Source organism: Dendrobates tinctorius, unplaced genomic scaffold, assembly GCF_039654945.1.
Source record: "Dendrobates tinctorius isolate UK_male_01 unplaced genomic scaffold, ASM3965494v1 ptg000060l, whole genome shotgun sequence".
Classification (NCBI taxonomy): Eukaryota; Metazoa; Chordata; class Amphibia; order Anura; family Dendrobatidae; genus Dendrobates; species Dendrobates tinctorius.
The window spans coordinates 22000239-22014317 of record NW_027361728.1 but is presented as its reverse complement, the minus strand read 5'-3'; the positions used below and the strand labels follow the sequence as shown (position 1 = coordinate 22014317).

At 46.7% G+C, this 14079-nt stretch overlaps 1 protein-coding gene across 1 annotated transcript in view; it reads right to left on the bottom strand.

Moving 5' to 3' along the window:
* CCDC39 (coiled-coil domain 39 molecular ruler complex subunit) overlaps positions 1 to 14079 on the bottom strand; it is a 147373-nt gene that overhangs the window by 38210 nt on the left and 95084 nt on the right. The window lies entirely within an intron of this gene.

Here is a 14079-nt window from a genome sequence, read left to right as displayed (position 1 = left end):
CCTGACAGCACCATGGAGGACGTCCTCCTCCTCCTTACAGGGACAGGAAAGCACACGAGAGGTTAAAAGGTCATGTCCCACCCCCTTTCCCTCAGTGTTTTTCCTGTCCCTGCACGGAGGGACACACGAGAGCTTACCGGAGGGGCTCAGGGGATCGTGCAGCCAGTCCAATCCTTCCCCTGTCAAGAGGTCCCGGGGCCGAAACTCCCCGATGGGGAGTCCCTCGGCTCCAAAGGCCAGGAGCAGGACGACGCTCCTGGAGGGAGCCGTTCCTCCCCGTGGGGGGCTCTCGGCTCCAGGACGGGTCGGCTCCCCGTAGGCGGCTGGCAGAGCGGGCACCGACAGAAGAGGGCACAATCGGGGCTGCCAGGCGGGCCGGGCCCCGCGGCGGGCCGAGTACCCGCAGGACGGCGCCGACGGGCCTCCAGCGGAACGCCATAGCAGGCGGGGCTCCCTGCAGGCGGCGGCACCGGGGAAACGAGCGCGGTCGCGCGCAGAAGCCCGGCAGGAAATGGAGGCGCGGCTTACCAGCGTCACATCCGGTGACGTCAGACCCCGGTTTCAAATCCAGGGCGCACGCGCTCCTGGACCACAGTGCTCTCCAGAGTCGCCACAGGTCGTTCTAGGCTGTGTGACTGCATTGGTCGAGCCTGGAGCAGGATGGAAGGCAACGCTGCAGCTGGTGGAGGGGTAAGTGCGCATAGCGCAGACCACCCTCCCCACCCATCCCCACAGCCCAGATCTGATTAGGTGCCCCTTATGTTATTAGGAAAAGGGAATCCCGGCAGAGTCCCCCTCGGGGAAGGACCCGGCAAAAGCCACCTCCAAATCGGTCAGATGTCCGGTGTGCAGAGCAAAGCTGCCAGACACCTATAGCAAGACCCTATGCGGTCCCTGTACCTCCAGGGTCATAGGCGAGGAACGGCCATCTCTCCTTTCCGAAATGAGGTCGCTGATAAGGGAAGAGATTCAGGCCTCTACAGCCCGGCGTCAGTCCCCCAGCCTTGGGCCAAGTCGCAAGCGTCCAAGGTGGGAACCAGACCCAGTATCAGAAGCGAGCCCTAGCGAGGAATCCGATTTCCGGGACTCAGACCAGGAGGAAGAAGGCGAGATCCTGGGGGATAGACAGGATCAGAGCAGGAAGTACCTATTCAGACTGGAGGATACGGACGAGCTGGTACACGCGGTCAGAAATACCATGCAGATAGAATAAGTCCCTAAGCCACAGTCCAGACAGGACTTAATGTTTGGAGGACTGGTGTCCCGCAAACAGGTGGTGTTCCCTGTAAGCGAACACATCAAAGCAATGATCCAGGAGGAGTGGAAGGAAGCAGAGCGTCGGTTGACACTTTCCCGAGACTTTAAAAATAGACTGCCCTTCGATCCCGAGGAAACTCGGGCGTGGGAAGAAGTCCCTAAAATCGACGTCCCAGTCGCCAAGGTTACTAAAAAGACGGCTATCCCATCCGAGGACTCATCAGGTCTTCGAGACCCGATGGATAGAAAGGCGGACGTCTTATTAAAAAGAGCATGGGAGTCGTCGGCGGCCCTGATTAGAGCCAACATAGCAGCCACCTCGGTGGCCAGGTCTATGTTCTTGTGGTTGGGGCAGTTGGAGGAACACCTAACCAACAAGACCCCGAGGTCAGAGATACTAGCATCTCTTCCTCTCTTGAAATCAGCCACGGCGTCCCTGTCAGATACGTCGGCGGAATCAGTAAGGTTTGCGGCCAGAAACAGCTCCCTCTCTAATGCGGCCCGGAGAGCAGTCTGGCTTAGATCCTGGTCGGGGGATAACCCTTCTAAAGCAAAGCTATGTGCCATCCCTTTCTCGGGCCTGAGGGTGTTTGGTCCAGCCCTTGATAATATCCTTGAGCTGGTGTCCGATAAGAATAAGGGATTCCCGGAAGGAAAACCCAGGCGGCCCCAGTCCTTTCAGAGAGGCTCCTTCAGAGGACAGACGGAGTTTAGGGGTCGGGCGAGGTCTAATAGAAGCTCCTACAAAGGCTCCTTCAGCCAAAGTGGGAGGAACAGAGGTCCCCCATTTGCATCAACATCTAGATCGAGGAGACAATGACGCCATAGGCATTGGGGGGAGACTTCGCCACTTTGCAGCAAACTGGTCCCGAGTCACCAACAATCAGTGGGTCCTCAGAACCATCAGGGAAGGCTACAGGATAGAGCTCTTTTCTCCTCCCCCCGACAGATATATTGCCCCCACCGTCGTCCGGGAGGACTCCGCAATGTGGTCGGATCTTCAGGACATGTTAGTTTCAGGGGTCATAATACCAGTTTCACCGTCAGAAAGAGGGAGAGGGCACTACTCTTCCCTGTTTGCAATCACAAAGAAATCCGGCGAGGCCCGCACCATCATAAACCTGAAGCCACTAAATACTTGGGTCAGATACAGGAGGTTCCGGATGGAATCAATCCGATCCGCAATTCCCCTAATAGACAGGGACGCAGTTATGTGCACCCTAGACCTAAAAAAGGCATACTATCAGGTTCCTATCCATCCCTCATCCCAAAGCCTACTAAGGTTCGCGATCAGCTTACCAGCCCGGACCTGCCATTTCCAGTTCCAGGGTCTTCCATTCGGGTTGGCCTCAGCTCCCAGGATCTTTACGAAACTGGTGGTAGAGGTGGTGGCCTACCTGAGGGATCAGGGTATCGTGATTGTTCCGTACCTGGACGACTTCTTACTGGTGGCAAGATCCAAAGAAGCACTCATCCGAGACAGGATCCGAACAACTACCGTAATGGAGTTCCTGGGCTGGGTGATCAACTGGGAGAAGTCGGACCTCACACCAGACACCAGAAAGGTATTCCTGGGAGTCCTCCTAGACTCAGCCGACAGAATATCCTGGCTACCCGAGCAGAAGCAGAAGACCATTCAGGCCAGAACCAGAGGCCTGTTGAAGCGTCAATGCTCCATAAGAGAAGCAATGGAGGTCCTGGGCCTCATGACGGCCTGCATCCAGTGCGTCCGATGGGCCCAATTCCACTCGCGATTGTTACAAAGAGAAATCCTTGTGAGGTGGGACAGGAGTCAGGCGTCGCTAGACAAACCCCTAAGGCTCTCAGGGCGAGTAAAGGAGTCCCTTCGCTGGTGGTCACAGTCCAGGAACCTTCAGGTGGGCGTGCATTGGGCAACCTCTCCATACGTGGTAGTCACCACAGACGCAAGTGCGTGGGGATGGGGAGCCCACATAGAAGGGAAGATCTTCCAGGGGAAGTGGCCAGCAAGCATCAAGGCCAGATCCTCCAATTTCAAGGAACTCTTCGCGGTCTGGAAAGCGTTGCGGAGAAACCGGTCGGTACTAAAGAGTCGTCATGTCCGCATATTATCCGACAATACAACGACGGTGGCATTCCTGAAACACCAGGGAGGAACCAGACATCAACCACTACAGGCACTGGCGGAAAAGATATTCACGTGGGCAGAACGAACAGTCCGATCCGTGACCGCGGTACATCTAGAGGGTTCCCAAAACGAAGTGGCAGACTACCTGAGCAGACAACAGATCCACCCGACAGAGTGGGAATTGAACGTAGAAATCTTCGACCAGCTTTGTCAGCGCTGGGGGACCCCCAGTATAGATCTCTTCGCAAGCCGGAAGAACTCGAAGGTTCCCAGATTCTACTCCCTAAATCCGATGGACCACCCAGAAGGCGTAGACGCCCTGAGTCAGACTTGGGGAGAATCCCTCTCTTATGCGTTCCCACCACTGGCCCTCATACCGGCAGTGCTCAGGAAGATACGCGAGGACCACGCAAGAGTGATATTGATAGTGCCATACTGGCCGAGGAGAAGCTGGTTTCCCCTTCTAGGAGCCATGGCAGTAGAAGATCCAGTCGAACTGCCCCTGTGGGAAAACATCATCCACCAGGGCCCGATCCACCACCCGGACCCAGCAAGACTCCATCTATCGGCTTGGATCCTGAGAGGGACATCCTGAAGGCAAAAGGATTGTCGGAGCAGGTCATATCCACCCTACAGGCCAGTAGGAAGCCGGTGACGTCGGCAATTTATCGGAAGATATGGAAAAGATTCTGTCTGGAGGGTGGCAGGTCCGAGCTCGTGGCAGGCAGCCCTGATCTCCCTAACGTACTAGGGTTCCTGCAGGCAGGTTTTAATAGAGGCCTCAAGCCCAGCACTCTAAAAGTCCAGGTTTCAGCCTTGAGCGCCTTCTTCGATTACCAGTTAGCTGCACATCCCTGGGTGATAAGGTTTATTAAAGCCACACAGCGCCTGCGCCCCACTATTAGGCAGCTCACCCCGCCATGGGACCTGGGCCTGGTACTTCGGTTCCTCTGCTCGGACACTTTCGCCATTAGTGAGAAGATAGCCATCCCTGCTCTCACTGGTAAAATGGCCTTCCTAGTAGCCATTACCACGGCCAAAAGAATAGGGGAGATCCAGGCCCTATCCACTAAGGACCCATACCTCCAGATAAGAGAGGACCGTATAATCCTAAGGTTAGACCCGGCATTTACCCCGAAGGTAGCCTCTACAAGAAATCTGAACCAGGAGGTAGTGTTACCCTATTTCTGTGATAATCCCCGAAATGAGAAGGAGCGGCGGCTCCACTCGCTAGACGTGAGGCGCGCAGTTATAGAATACCTAGAGGCCACCAATAGTTGGCGAGTCGACCCGAACTTGTTCGTACTCTTTGGAGGTAGGAATAAAGGGAAGAAGGCCTCTAAGGCGTCCATCGCGCGTTGGATTACCTCAGTAATCTCGGATGCCTACCAAGCTGAAGGCGCCAGCCCGCCAGATTCCTTAAAAGCCCACTCTACGAGGGCGGTATCGGCCTCATGGGCCGAGTGGGCGGGGGCGTCAGTTGATCAGATCTGTCGAGTGGCAACCTGGGCTAGTCTTAATACATTCTGCAAACACTACAAACTAGATGTGTTAGCTGGTCAACAGACCGCATTTGGGAGAAAAGTTCTCCAGGCGGTAATCCCACCCTGAGGAGGTGCTTTGGTACTCTCCATGGTGCTGTCAGGTGGACGTCCTGGAAAATAGGTATTAGACCTACCGGTAATGATGTTTCCAGAAGTCCATCCTGACAGCACGGGTAGTTCCCTCCCTGTTATGTTATACTACGTTGTATTATGATTTGTCATATGCTGTAATATGATTGTTTCATTAAACTGTTACTAGCATCACCCACCTTGTGGTACTTGTTAAATCACTGAGGGAAAGGGGGTGGGACATGACCTTTTAACCTCTCGTGTGCTTTCCTGTCACTGTAAGGAGGAGGAGGACGTCCTCCATGGTGCTGTCAGGATGGACTCCTGGAAACATCATTACCGGTAGGTCTAATACCTATTATCTGTCCAGTCTCAGTTGGAACTCAAACCACAGTGCTGATCCTACAAATAATATTTATAGTCACATGGTCAGGCGTTCCATAAAAAATGACACATGCTAGTGAATAGCCAACTCACAATTTTTAACTTCAGTTCATGTGACCCAAATATTATTTGTATTATACACTGTCGCTGCAAATGAACACACACTTTTGACTTGATAAAGGACATACAAATAGGGTGTGTCTAGTCACCTACTCAGAAGTAAATTCATGATGCACAAAACAGCATCATGAATTCACAAGAATACTTGTGGACAGTTGTATATTGTATTGCAATATAAAAAGAACTAGTGCACTCGGTACAGGTATCAAGACAGGTTTATTTACAGAAAACACAATAAAAGTTTTTTACACCATTTGCTCTTGCCATTCCACTCGGCCTACATCTGAGATGAAGTAGGCCGCAAATTGGTCCCTCATTTGGCCAACTTCAACAGATGACCTGAGAGGGTGCTGAGTGAATTCAGGCAATGGGATTGAAGCTGGTTCATCTAGTTCAAAGTTAGGGTTCTCTTTAGACATCACAAAATTATGGAGAACCACACAGGCCTTCACCACCTCATCAACAGTTTCCAGTTTAAGATTAATGGCTGTGGCGAGAATACGCCATCTGGAGACAAGTATACCAAAGGCACACTCTACAGTTCTTCTGGCCCTGGTCAGCCTGTAATTAAAGATTTTTTTGGTGTGGTCCAAGTTCCGGCTGGAGTAGGGTTTCAGCAAGTTTTGGCACATCTGGAATGCCTCATCCCCAACCCTTACAAAGGGCTGTGGTGGAGCTTCGGTGTAGGGAAGAGGTCGTGGCATGGGGAAATTAAATCGGTTGCCATACAACCTGCAGCCCATGTCCGAGTTCTTAAAAGCCTGGGAGTCATTCCCACGGCCAAATGCACAAATGTCCACTGCTACAAACTTACAGTCTGCATCAGAAATGGCCATGGTACTGTAGTGAATTACTTTTTGTGATTATAGTACTCCGAGCCTGTTCTTTTGGGTTTGATTATCCGGATGTGTTTCCCATCAACAGCTCCCAAACAGTTGGGGAAATTGCAGACTGTCCAGAATTTGTCAGCAATTTCTATCCACTTTTCCACGGTGGGCAGGGGCATATATTCTGGACAAAGAACATTCCACATAGCCCGGCAGGTGTCCAAAACAATTCCCGACAAGGTGGAGATTCCAATCCGGAACTGAAAGTGTAGTGAAGATAGGGTCTCTCCAGTTGCAAGGAATCTGATAAACGGACAAATAAAGATAATTATAATATTGCTGTAAATGGTTATTTGAAACCATAAAAGTAAACTAAGTTATTACATTGCCGACCCAGAAATATGCATGCTATGGAATATTACATGGTAGAACAAAAAAAATTATGCTGGCATGCCTTTGTAAATATCATTATATACTGTAAAGTCACCAGGAGCCATTCCTCAGGAGGAATCGCATGATGGAGCTGTGTGTCCTGTCTCCGGATGGCATCTTGGACACGACCAAGCAAATACATGAAGCTTTGTTGGGACATCCGTGTATAGTCCATAAATTTCTCTGGGTTTGCCTTGAGCTCGCTGTAGAGAGTGGTACGCTCCATGGCTCTCACGGAGTTCAACAATTGGATGTATCCACAAACGCCGCCGCTGCAGTCTTCGCTGTCTCTCTCCCTTTGTTCATGGCAAGCTACTGCATAAGCCTGAGCCATCCTGATGTCCAGATCCAAGTTGAAGTGAAAACTCTTCCAGCACAGATCCATGTCGTCAAGATAAAAGCAAGCTATGTGAATACTTTAGCTGTAAACAGGGTCTATATAAAGAATTCCCATAACACACGCCCACTGCTGTCCAATTGGTGTAGTCTGATGCACTAATTAGTCATGGATTTTCCTCCTGTGATTGTGCCTTCATGCGCAAAAAAAAGGCAAACACTTTACAACGCATACAAATGCTGCGTTTTTTTCAATTTATGCGCACGATGATGCGAAAATATAAAGCAGCGTTTGTATGCGATTTTGTCACGCGTTTGATGTGCGCACCAAACGCAGCGCAGAAAAACGCTAGTGTGAAACTAGCCTAAGTCCTTTATTTTAGAAAAGCATACATGGACCCGTGGAAGCATGTTTAACGCGAAACGGCCGTAGTACTGTTTCTTGTCTGCATGCCTGCACTTATCCTGCCCTCATAAACTTTGTCCATGTATGCTCTTCTAAAATAAAGGACTTAGGGTTTTAATGATACGGTAAACGGAGTGTGGTGCTATTTTCCTTATTTTTTGGATTTCCTCGTGTGCTTCTTCAAGTAAGCGCCTTCACTACTGTGCTTTCACCCTGCAAAGTGTTGCTGACACCCACTCCACCAGTAAGTAGACTGTTTTAGTGCCATTCTATTTTTTGCCTGTTGAGTCTAAAGAAACTCTGCTGCTTCATTATAGTAAATGGATATTTTGGGGGTTTCATCTGACTTCCATCATTTGGAGATTTAGATGGAAACCCCGATGTAAGTGCTCAGCAGAGAACAGAGGATAAATGTGATCCAAACTGTGGGACAAATGGAGCGCTATTTGATTACTAATCCTATAGTGATATTGTAAAGACACAGAATAAAACAAACACGGTTCCTTTTTTAATTTAAAAATAAACTGGTTCCAGTGAGTTGAGGTGATGCAATGTGCATCACTATCATGTTTTTTTTTCATTAAAAACGGCTCTGTAATGATGTCCAAACAGCACTTTTTAAAGTTATATTGCACCTGCTACTTTAGTCATAGAGGTGTGCTTCATTTTGTGTTCAGTCACAGGCGTTGCCGCCCACTCGATTTGATGTCCCTAGTTGTGCCCACATCATTGGAATCTCGCGCTTGTGCTGTGTGGCGTGTGGAGCGGGCAGCCGCGCTTGCGCAGTGTGTAACTGGCCACGGTTGCATAATGTCTATCGTGGAGCCGTGTATCCTCTGTGATGTGACTAATGCTGAAAGTCCTTTTTCTCACTACCAGTTATTAACTCCAGCAGGTCTCTCCGTTGTAGGACTGAGGTCTCATTTAATGTTACTATTTGATGTTAGCACTATTGTGACTGGTATTCATGGTCCAAACCTCTGTGTTACTTTAATTTGTATATTAGGGCGGCGGACCTTCCCCCAAGGCAATAATAGAATGGTATATTGCTTATCGCGTTTCTGCCTTTGCAGATGCATGCACTTAATGGTTTGCTGGAGCCCTAGTGCAGGTTTACAACATAAATGGGAGGGGTTTCATTGGTTCATAGTTGGTAGAGGAGGGGGGGTTGGAATGCTTCTGCATCAAAATTTGGATACTTTTAAAAATGGCTAGCTCACAAGGGTTATCATCATTCATGGGCATTCTTAAAGATAAGTACTATGATTTATTTTATTTCTTGGAATAGTTGTGGGTTGAGCAACAATTCCATTAGGGAGAAACTAATAACAATGTAGTTCAGGATGCTATGAAGGCCTTTATAAGGGGGATACTGACCATAGATTAAACCGATAAAATATAGTTCATGAAAAACAGGTGTTCAATTGGAATGTAAGGCTTGAGAAACCGAAACATTGTTTACCTAGGATAATAACCCAGTGAATAAAATGTTTTGGAAAGAGGCCGAGAAAGAACTAAGATTATTTCAAATAGAACAAGTTGGCAACTTATTGGCCAAAATGGCCCAAGCCCAGAAAGAGAAAGGGGAGAACTAGCACCCAAACTCCTGCAATTTTACAGACTTCACATAGTTTTTATACCAATTTGTATTCGTCCAGGGCGAAGTACTCAGGAGAAGAACTAGCAGACTACCTAACCAGGATTAAACTTCCACCTTTGGGAGAAGGTGATAGAGATTTTTTAGAATTGCTGATTTCCCTGGAGGAGATTCAACGAGTAGTAGGGGAAACGGCAAATGATAAAGGCCCTATGTCTGACTGTCTCCCAGTAGAGATTTTTAAAATATTTGTGGAGGAGCTTTTACCACACTATTTGAAAATGGTTATTATGCGTTCTCCTAGCGGACAATCCCAAGATCATAATGTAAGACTATAATAGTTGTCTTACCCAAGGATAGGAAAGCTATGGAATTACCGGAATCATACAGAACCATTTTACTGCTAACATATGATGTCAAGATTCTTGCAAAAATCCTGGCAAATAGGTTGTGCTCTGTGATAACGTCGGTATTACATCAGGATGGCTTCATGCCATCTAAGTTGACTGCCATTAACCTTCGAAGTCTGTTTTTGAATTTATAAGCAGAGCAGCCTGATACCAAGAATAAAGCGGTTCTCTCCTTTTGATAGTGTGGATGGAAATATATACGGGCAGTGCTAAGGGAAATGGCATTTGGGCCTAATTTTATCAAACGGGAAGTGCTACTGGACAAGACCCCCGGCAGCTAGATTAACAGCTAATGGGGATATGTCAAAGAGTTTAATAATCTGTTTAGGGGAACAAGGCATGACTGTCCTCTATTGCCCCTGCTTTTCCCTATTGCAATAGAACATTTAGCCTGTATTGTTAGACAACGGGATTTAAATATGGTGGCAAAGAGTAACAGATGGCCTTAAAATGCAGTTGACTTATTTGTTTACATCTTGAATATCTCTCGCCCATTAATAATGGGGTAGAGATATTCAGGTTTGGGGTCTTTTAAAGCCTAAATATAAATTGGTCGAACTCTGCTTTGTTCCCAATGGATAGTAATGTACATCTTCGACCAAATGAATCTTTAGAAAGCATGGTGGTGCAAAAGTTCAAATACCTAGGCATTTGTTACCAGCAAGGTTAATGACCACATATCTTTAAACCTGAATCCTCTGATAGTTAAAGAGAATCTGTCACCCATATTTAGTAATATCATGTAAGGATATCACCCAATTGTGCGTCGCATAAGGATTCTATTAGGATTTTTTATTCCCCCCGACCCTGCAACTTTGAGGCATAAATACCTTTTTTATCTTGTTGGGGATGTATGCAAATCCCCGTGGTGTGGTCTGATGGGCGTGGCTTAGTCGCCTTCTTCCCCCCCCCCTCCTCCTCAGCTTGCTGAACGTAATCTTCATCTGTGAATATCACAGATAACGTTGGTTTCCGCGCTTGCGCATTGTAAAGGCCTCCGGCGCCTGCGCAGTATGTTTTGCCCAACTATCGGAGAAGCATATAATCGCTACTGCGTGTGCGCCGGTATTTTCCAGCGCGGTCTATGCCCCGGAAGTCTTAACATGCAGGACACACTTCCGGGGCATAGACCGCGCTGGAAAATACCGGCGCATGTGCAGTACCGATTATATGCTTCGCCCACAGTTGGGCAAAGCATACTGCTCAGGCCTTTACATTGCGCAAGCGCGGAAACCAACATTATCTGTGATATTCACAGATTAAGATTACGTTCAGGAAGCCGAGGGGGGGGGGCGACTAAGCCACGCCCATCGGACCGGACTGCGGCAATTTGCATACATCCCCAACAAGATAAAAAAGGTATTTATGCCTCAAAGGTGCGGGGTCAGGGGGAATAAAAATTCCTAATAGAATCCTTATGGGATGCACAATTGGGTGACATCTTTACATGATATCACTAAATATGGGTGACAGATTCCCTTTAAGTCAAGAAATAAAGTGGGAGCATGGAGGAAACAAACCTCATTAAAATGTGCCTCATGACCTCTGTACTCTACTCTATGCCTTACATAATTCTCCTGTTTGGATCCCAAAGCCCTGGTTTAAAAAAAATGCCTGTCTTCTGAGACCTGGTCTGGAAAAAAGGTGTCGCTAGAATAAAGCTGATAAAATTACAGTTGTCCAAGGATCAAGGCGGTTTAGCCCTTCCTAACACTCGGGGATATTTTCTGGACTATAAGCTACAATGTAACGAGAAATGGGCATTGGAGAAGACTATAGATTCAGGGGCGGTGGTACTTAAATGCTTGGTGGGAGGGAATAATACTTTGGAAGTCCTAGAGTCAAACATGCTCCAAGACAAATCCAGTAAAGTCCCGACGCTTGCTTTTATACATAAATTGTGGTGGACCTGTTAAAAGCTGCGGTATATGGAGGCCTATTCTAAATATACTCCTATATGGAATAATCCAGGCTTGCGGGAGCTCTGTCATCAGGAATGGTTTTGAGAATGGAGGAAACAAGGGCTGAAATATTTATATCATTTATACTTGGATGGACACTTCTATGCGTTAGTTCATCTAAAACAGATGTTCTAGTTGTGAAACTCTTGATTTCTACAAATATCTACAGTTAAGGCAAATTATAAGAGCTCAGGAAAATATATGCGATCTTATATTTCTTACAATGTGCTTCTGGACTATGTTGTACAAGCAAAAGCAACTACATGCCTGATTTCATGAATGTTCAAATCTTTGCTATCCAATATTTTACAATATTTTAGGGTATCCAATGGAAATGTGCCCTATATCACTTTCTCCTGGAAGGAAAGGAAAGGAATATTGGAATCCCATGGAAAGGTGTCTATTAATGTTGTGCACTGAAAATCCCAATTATTTCTTATTTATAGAGCATATAGAACTCCAAAAATTATGCTAAAAATGAACCTCAGATTGGATGACTAATATCCAAGATGTAGTGAAGAAGGGGCATATTTGGTCCATAAGTTCTGGTCATGTGCTAGACTTCTGGTAAGGAGTATGCATATTGTATACTTGCAGTCACGTTCTCATTCCCAGCACTGACAATGGAGAATCCTCACTGCTTGCCGTGCATGTTCTGGAGGGATTCACAAGTCTGGTGTCACATAGAGTAACTGCAATCTTGTAATTTCAGATCAGGCCACCCCTTTAAACCATCATCAATTCACTATGTGTGCAATCACAGAACATATCTTGGATCCCAAGTATTCTCTAAGTGAATGAGTCAACTGCTTGATTGTATTCACACTCCCACCTGTGTTTCGATAGAATGCGCACAGAAATACAAGTGGTAAGGTCTTCCACCTGACTTAGAAATACTGGGTAGATGCTGTAATGGTGACAGTGTGTTGTAACACAAGATCGTCATAAGAAAAGATTCTTCCCATGAAGCTTCATCGTAAAGACCTGTCCCACTTCTATCTTATTTTGTAATGGCTCCGAAGGGAGGCACTGTGTGGGTAAATGAAATACTTGACGATCCCGTTTCCAGACATTATATTGGGAGTGTGAATACAATATGCAAGTTAACTCATTCACTTGGAGAGAAGACTGTATCATCTTAGGAAAGTTTGGTGATTGCGTGCATTATAATGTATTGATATTTTTTTTTTTTTAAGGATAGGCAACAAGTCCTGGGACACAGGGCAAATGACCATTTTTGCCATGAGTGGCTCTGGATTTCATTTCGTATAAGCAGTCACTAAAAAGTAGGGCGACTGCAAAAGGTAAAGCTGCTAAATAACACTGAGAAATTGATCTACTGACCAGTGAACCTGTTCTGCAAACTGGTACAAAAGAAGCTTGGGCACAGAAGATAAGTCTCCCTTCATCTGAAGGGGGGGGGGGGGGAGACTCGTAAAAGTTAGTTCCCAGTGTCTCCCGAGAGAGCTGGTGGATCAGTTCCACTAGTTTTCCCTGAAGAGCTTCATAAAGATTACGGCACTTAAAACCCTTATTATCCAAGCAGATGCATAAACTAGCCTAAGAGAAGAGTGCACTGCCTTTAATAGAGCATCTGTCAAGGGATTTGATGCAGAGGTATCTAGCAGACTGCAGAAGATGCCTGCATCTGTCATGCGTATGACAGTTGTCTTGGCTAGACAAGCGACTGGACTATTCAGGGACTTATACCACTTAGGCCATGTGCACACATTGAGTATTTGGTGTGTTTTTAACCCCAGAATTTGTAAGCCAAAACCAGGAGTGGAACGGTCAGAGGAAAAGCATAATAGAAACGTTTGCACCATTTTTGCATTTTTTCACCCATTCCTGATTTTGGCTTACAAATACTGGGGTAAAAAAAATCACCAAATACTCAGTGTGCATGTGGCCTTAGAGAGAAACTCCTATGGGAAAGAGAATATACAGTGGGTACGGAAAGTATTCCGACCCCTTTAAATTTTTCACTTTTTTATTTCATTGCAGCCATTTGATAAATTCAAAACAGCTCATTTTTTCTCACTAATGCACACTCTACACCCCATCTTAACTGAAAAAAAGAAGAAATGTAGACATTTTTGCAAATTAAAAAAAAGAAAAACAAATATCATATGGTCATAAGCATTCAGACCCTTTGCTCAGACACTCATATTTAAGTCACATACTGTCCATTTCCTTGTGATCCTCCTTGAGATGGTTCTACTCCTTCATTAGAGTCCAGCTGTGTTTAATTAAACTGATAGGACTTGATTTGTAAAGGCACACACCTGTCTACATAAGACCTCACAGCTCACAGTGCATGTCGGACAAAATGAAAATCATGAGGTCAAAGGAACTGGCCAAGCAGCTCAGAGACAGAATTGTGGCAAGGCACATATCTGGCCAAGGCTACAAAAGAATTTCTGCAGTACTCAGGGCTCCTAAGAGCACAGTGGCCTCCATAATCCTTAAATGGAGGGCATCTGGAAACATCAGAAGTCTTCCTAGACCTGGCCATCCAGCCAAACTGAGCAATTGTCAGAGAAGAGCCTTGGTGAGAGAGGTAAAGAAGCACCCCAAGATCACTGCGGCTGAGCTCCACAGATGTAGTAGGTAGATGGGAGAAAGTTCC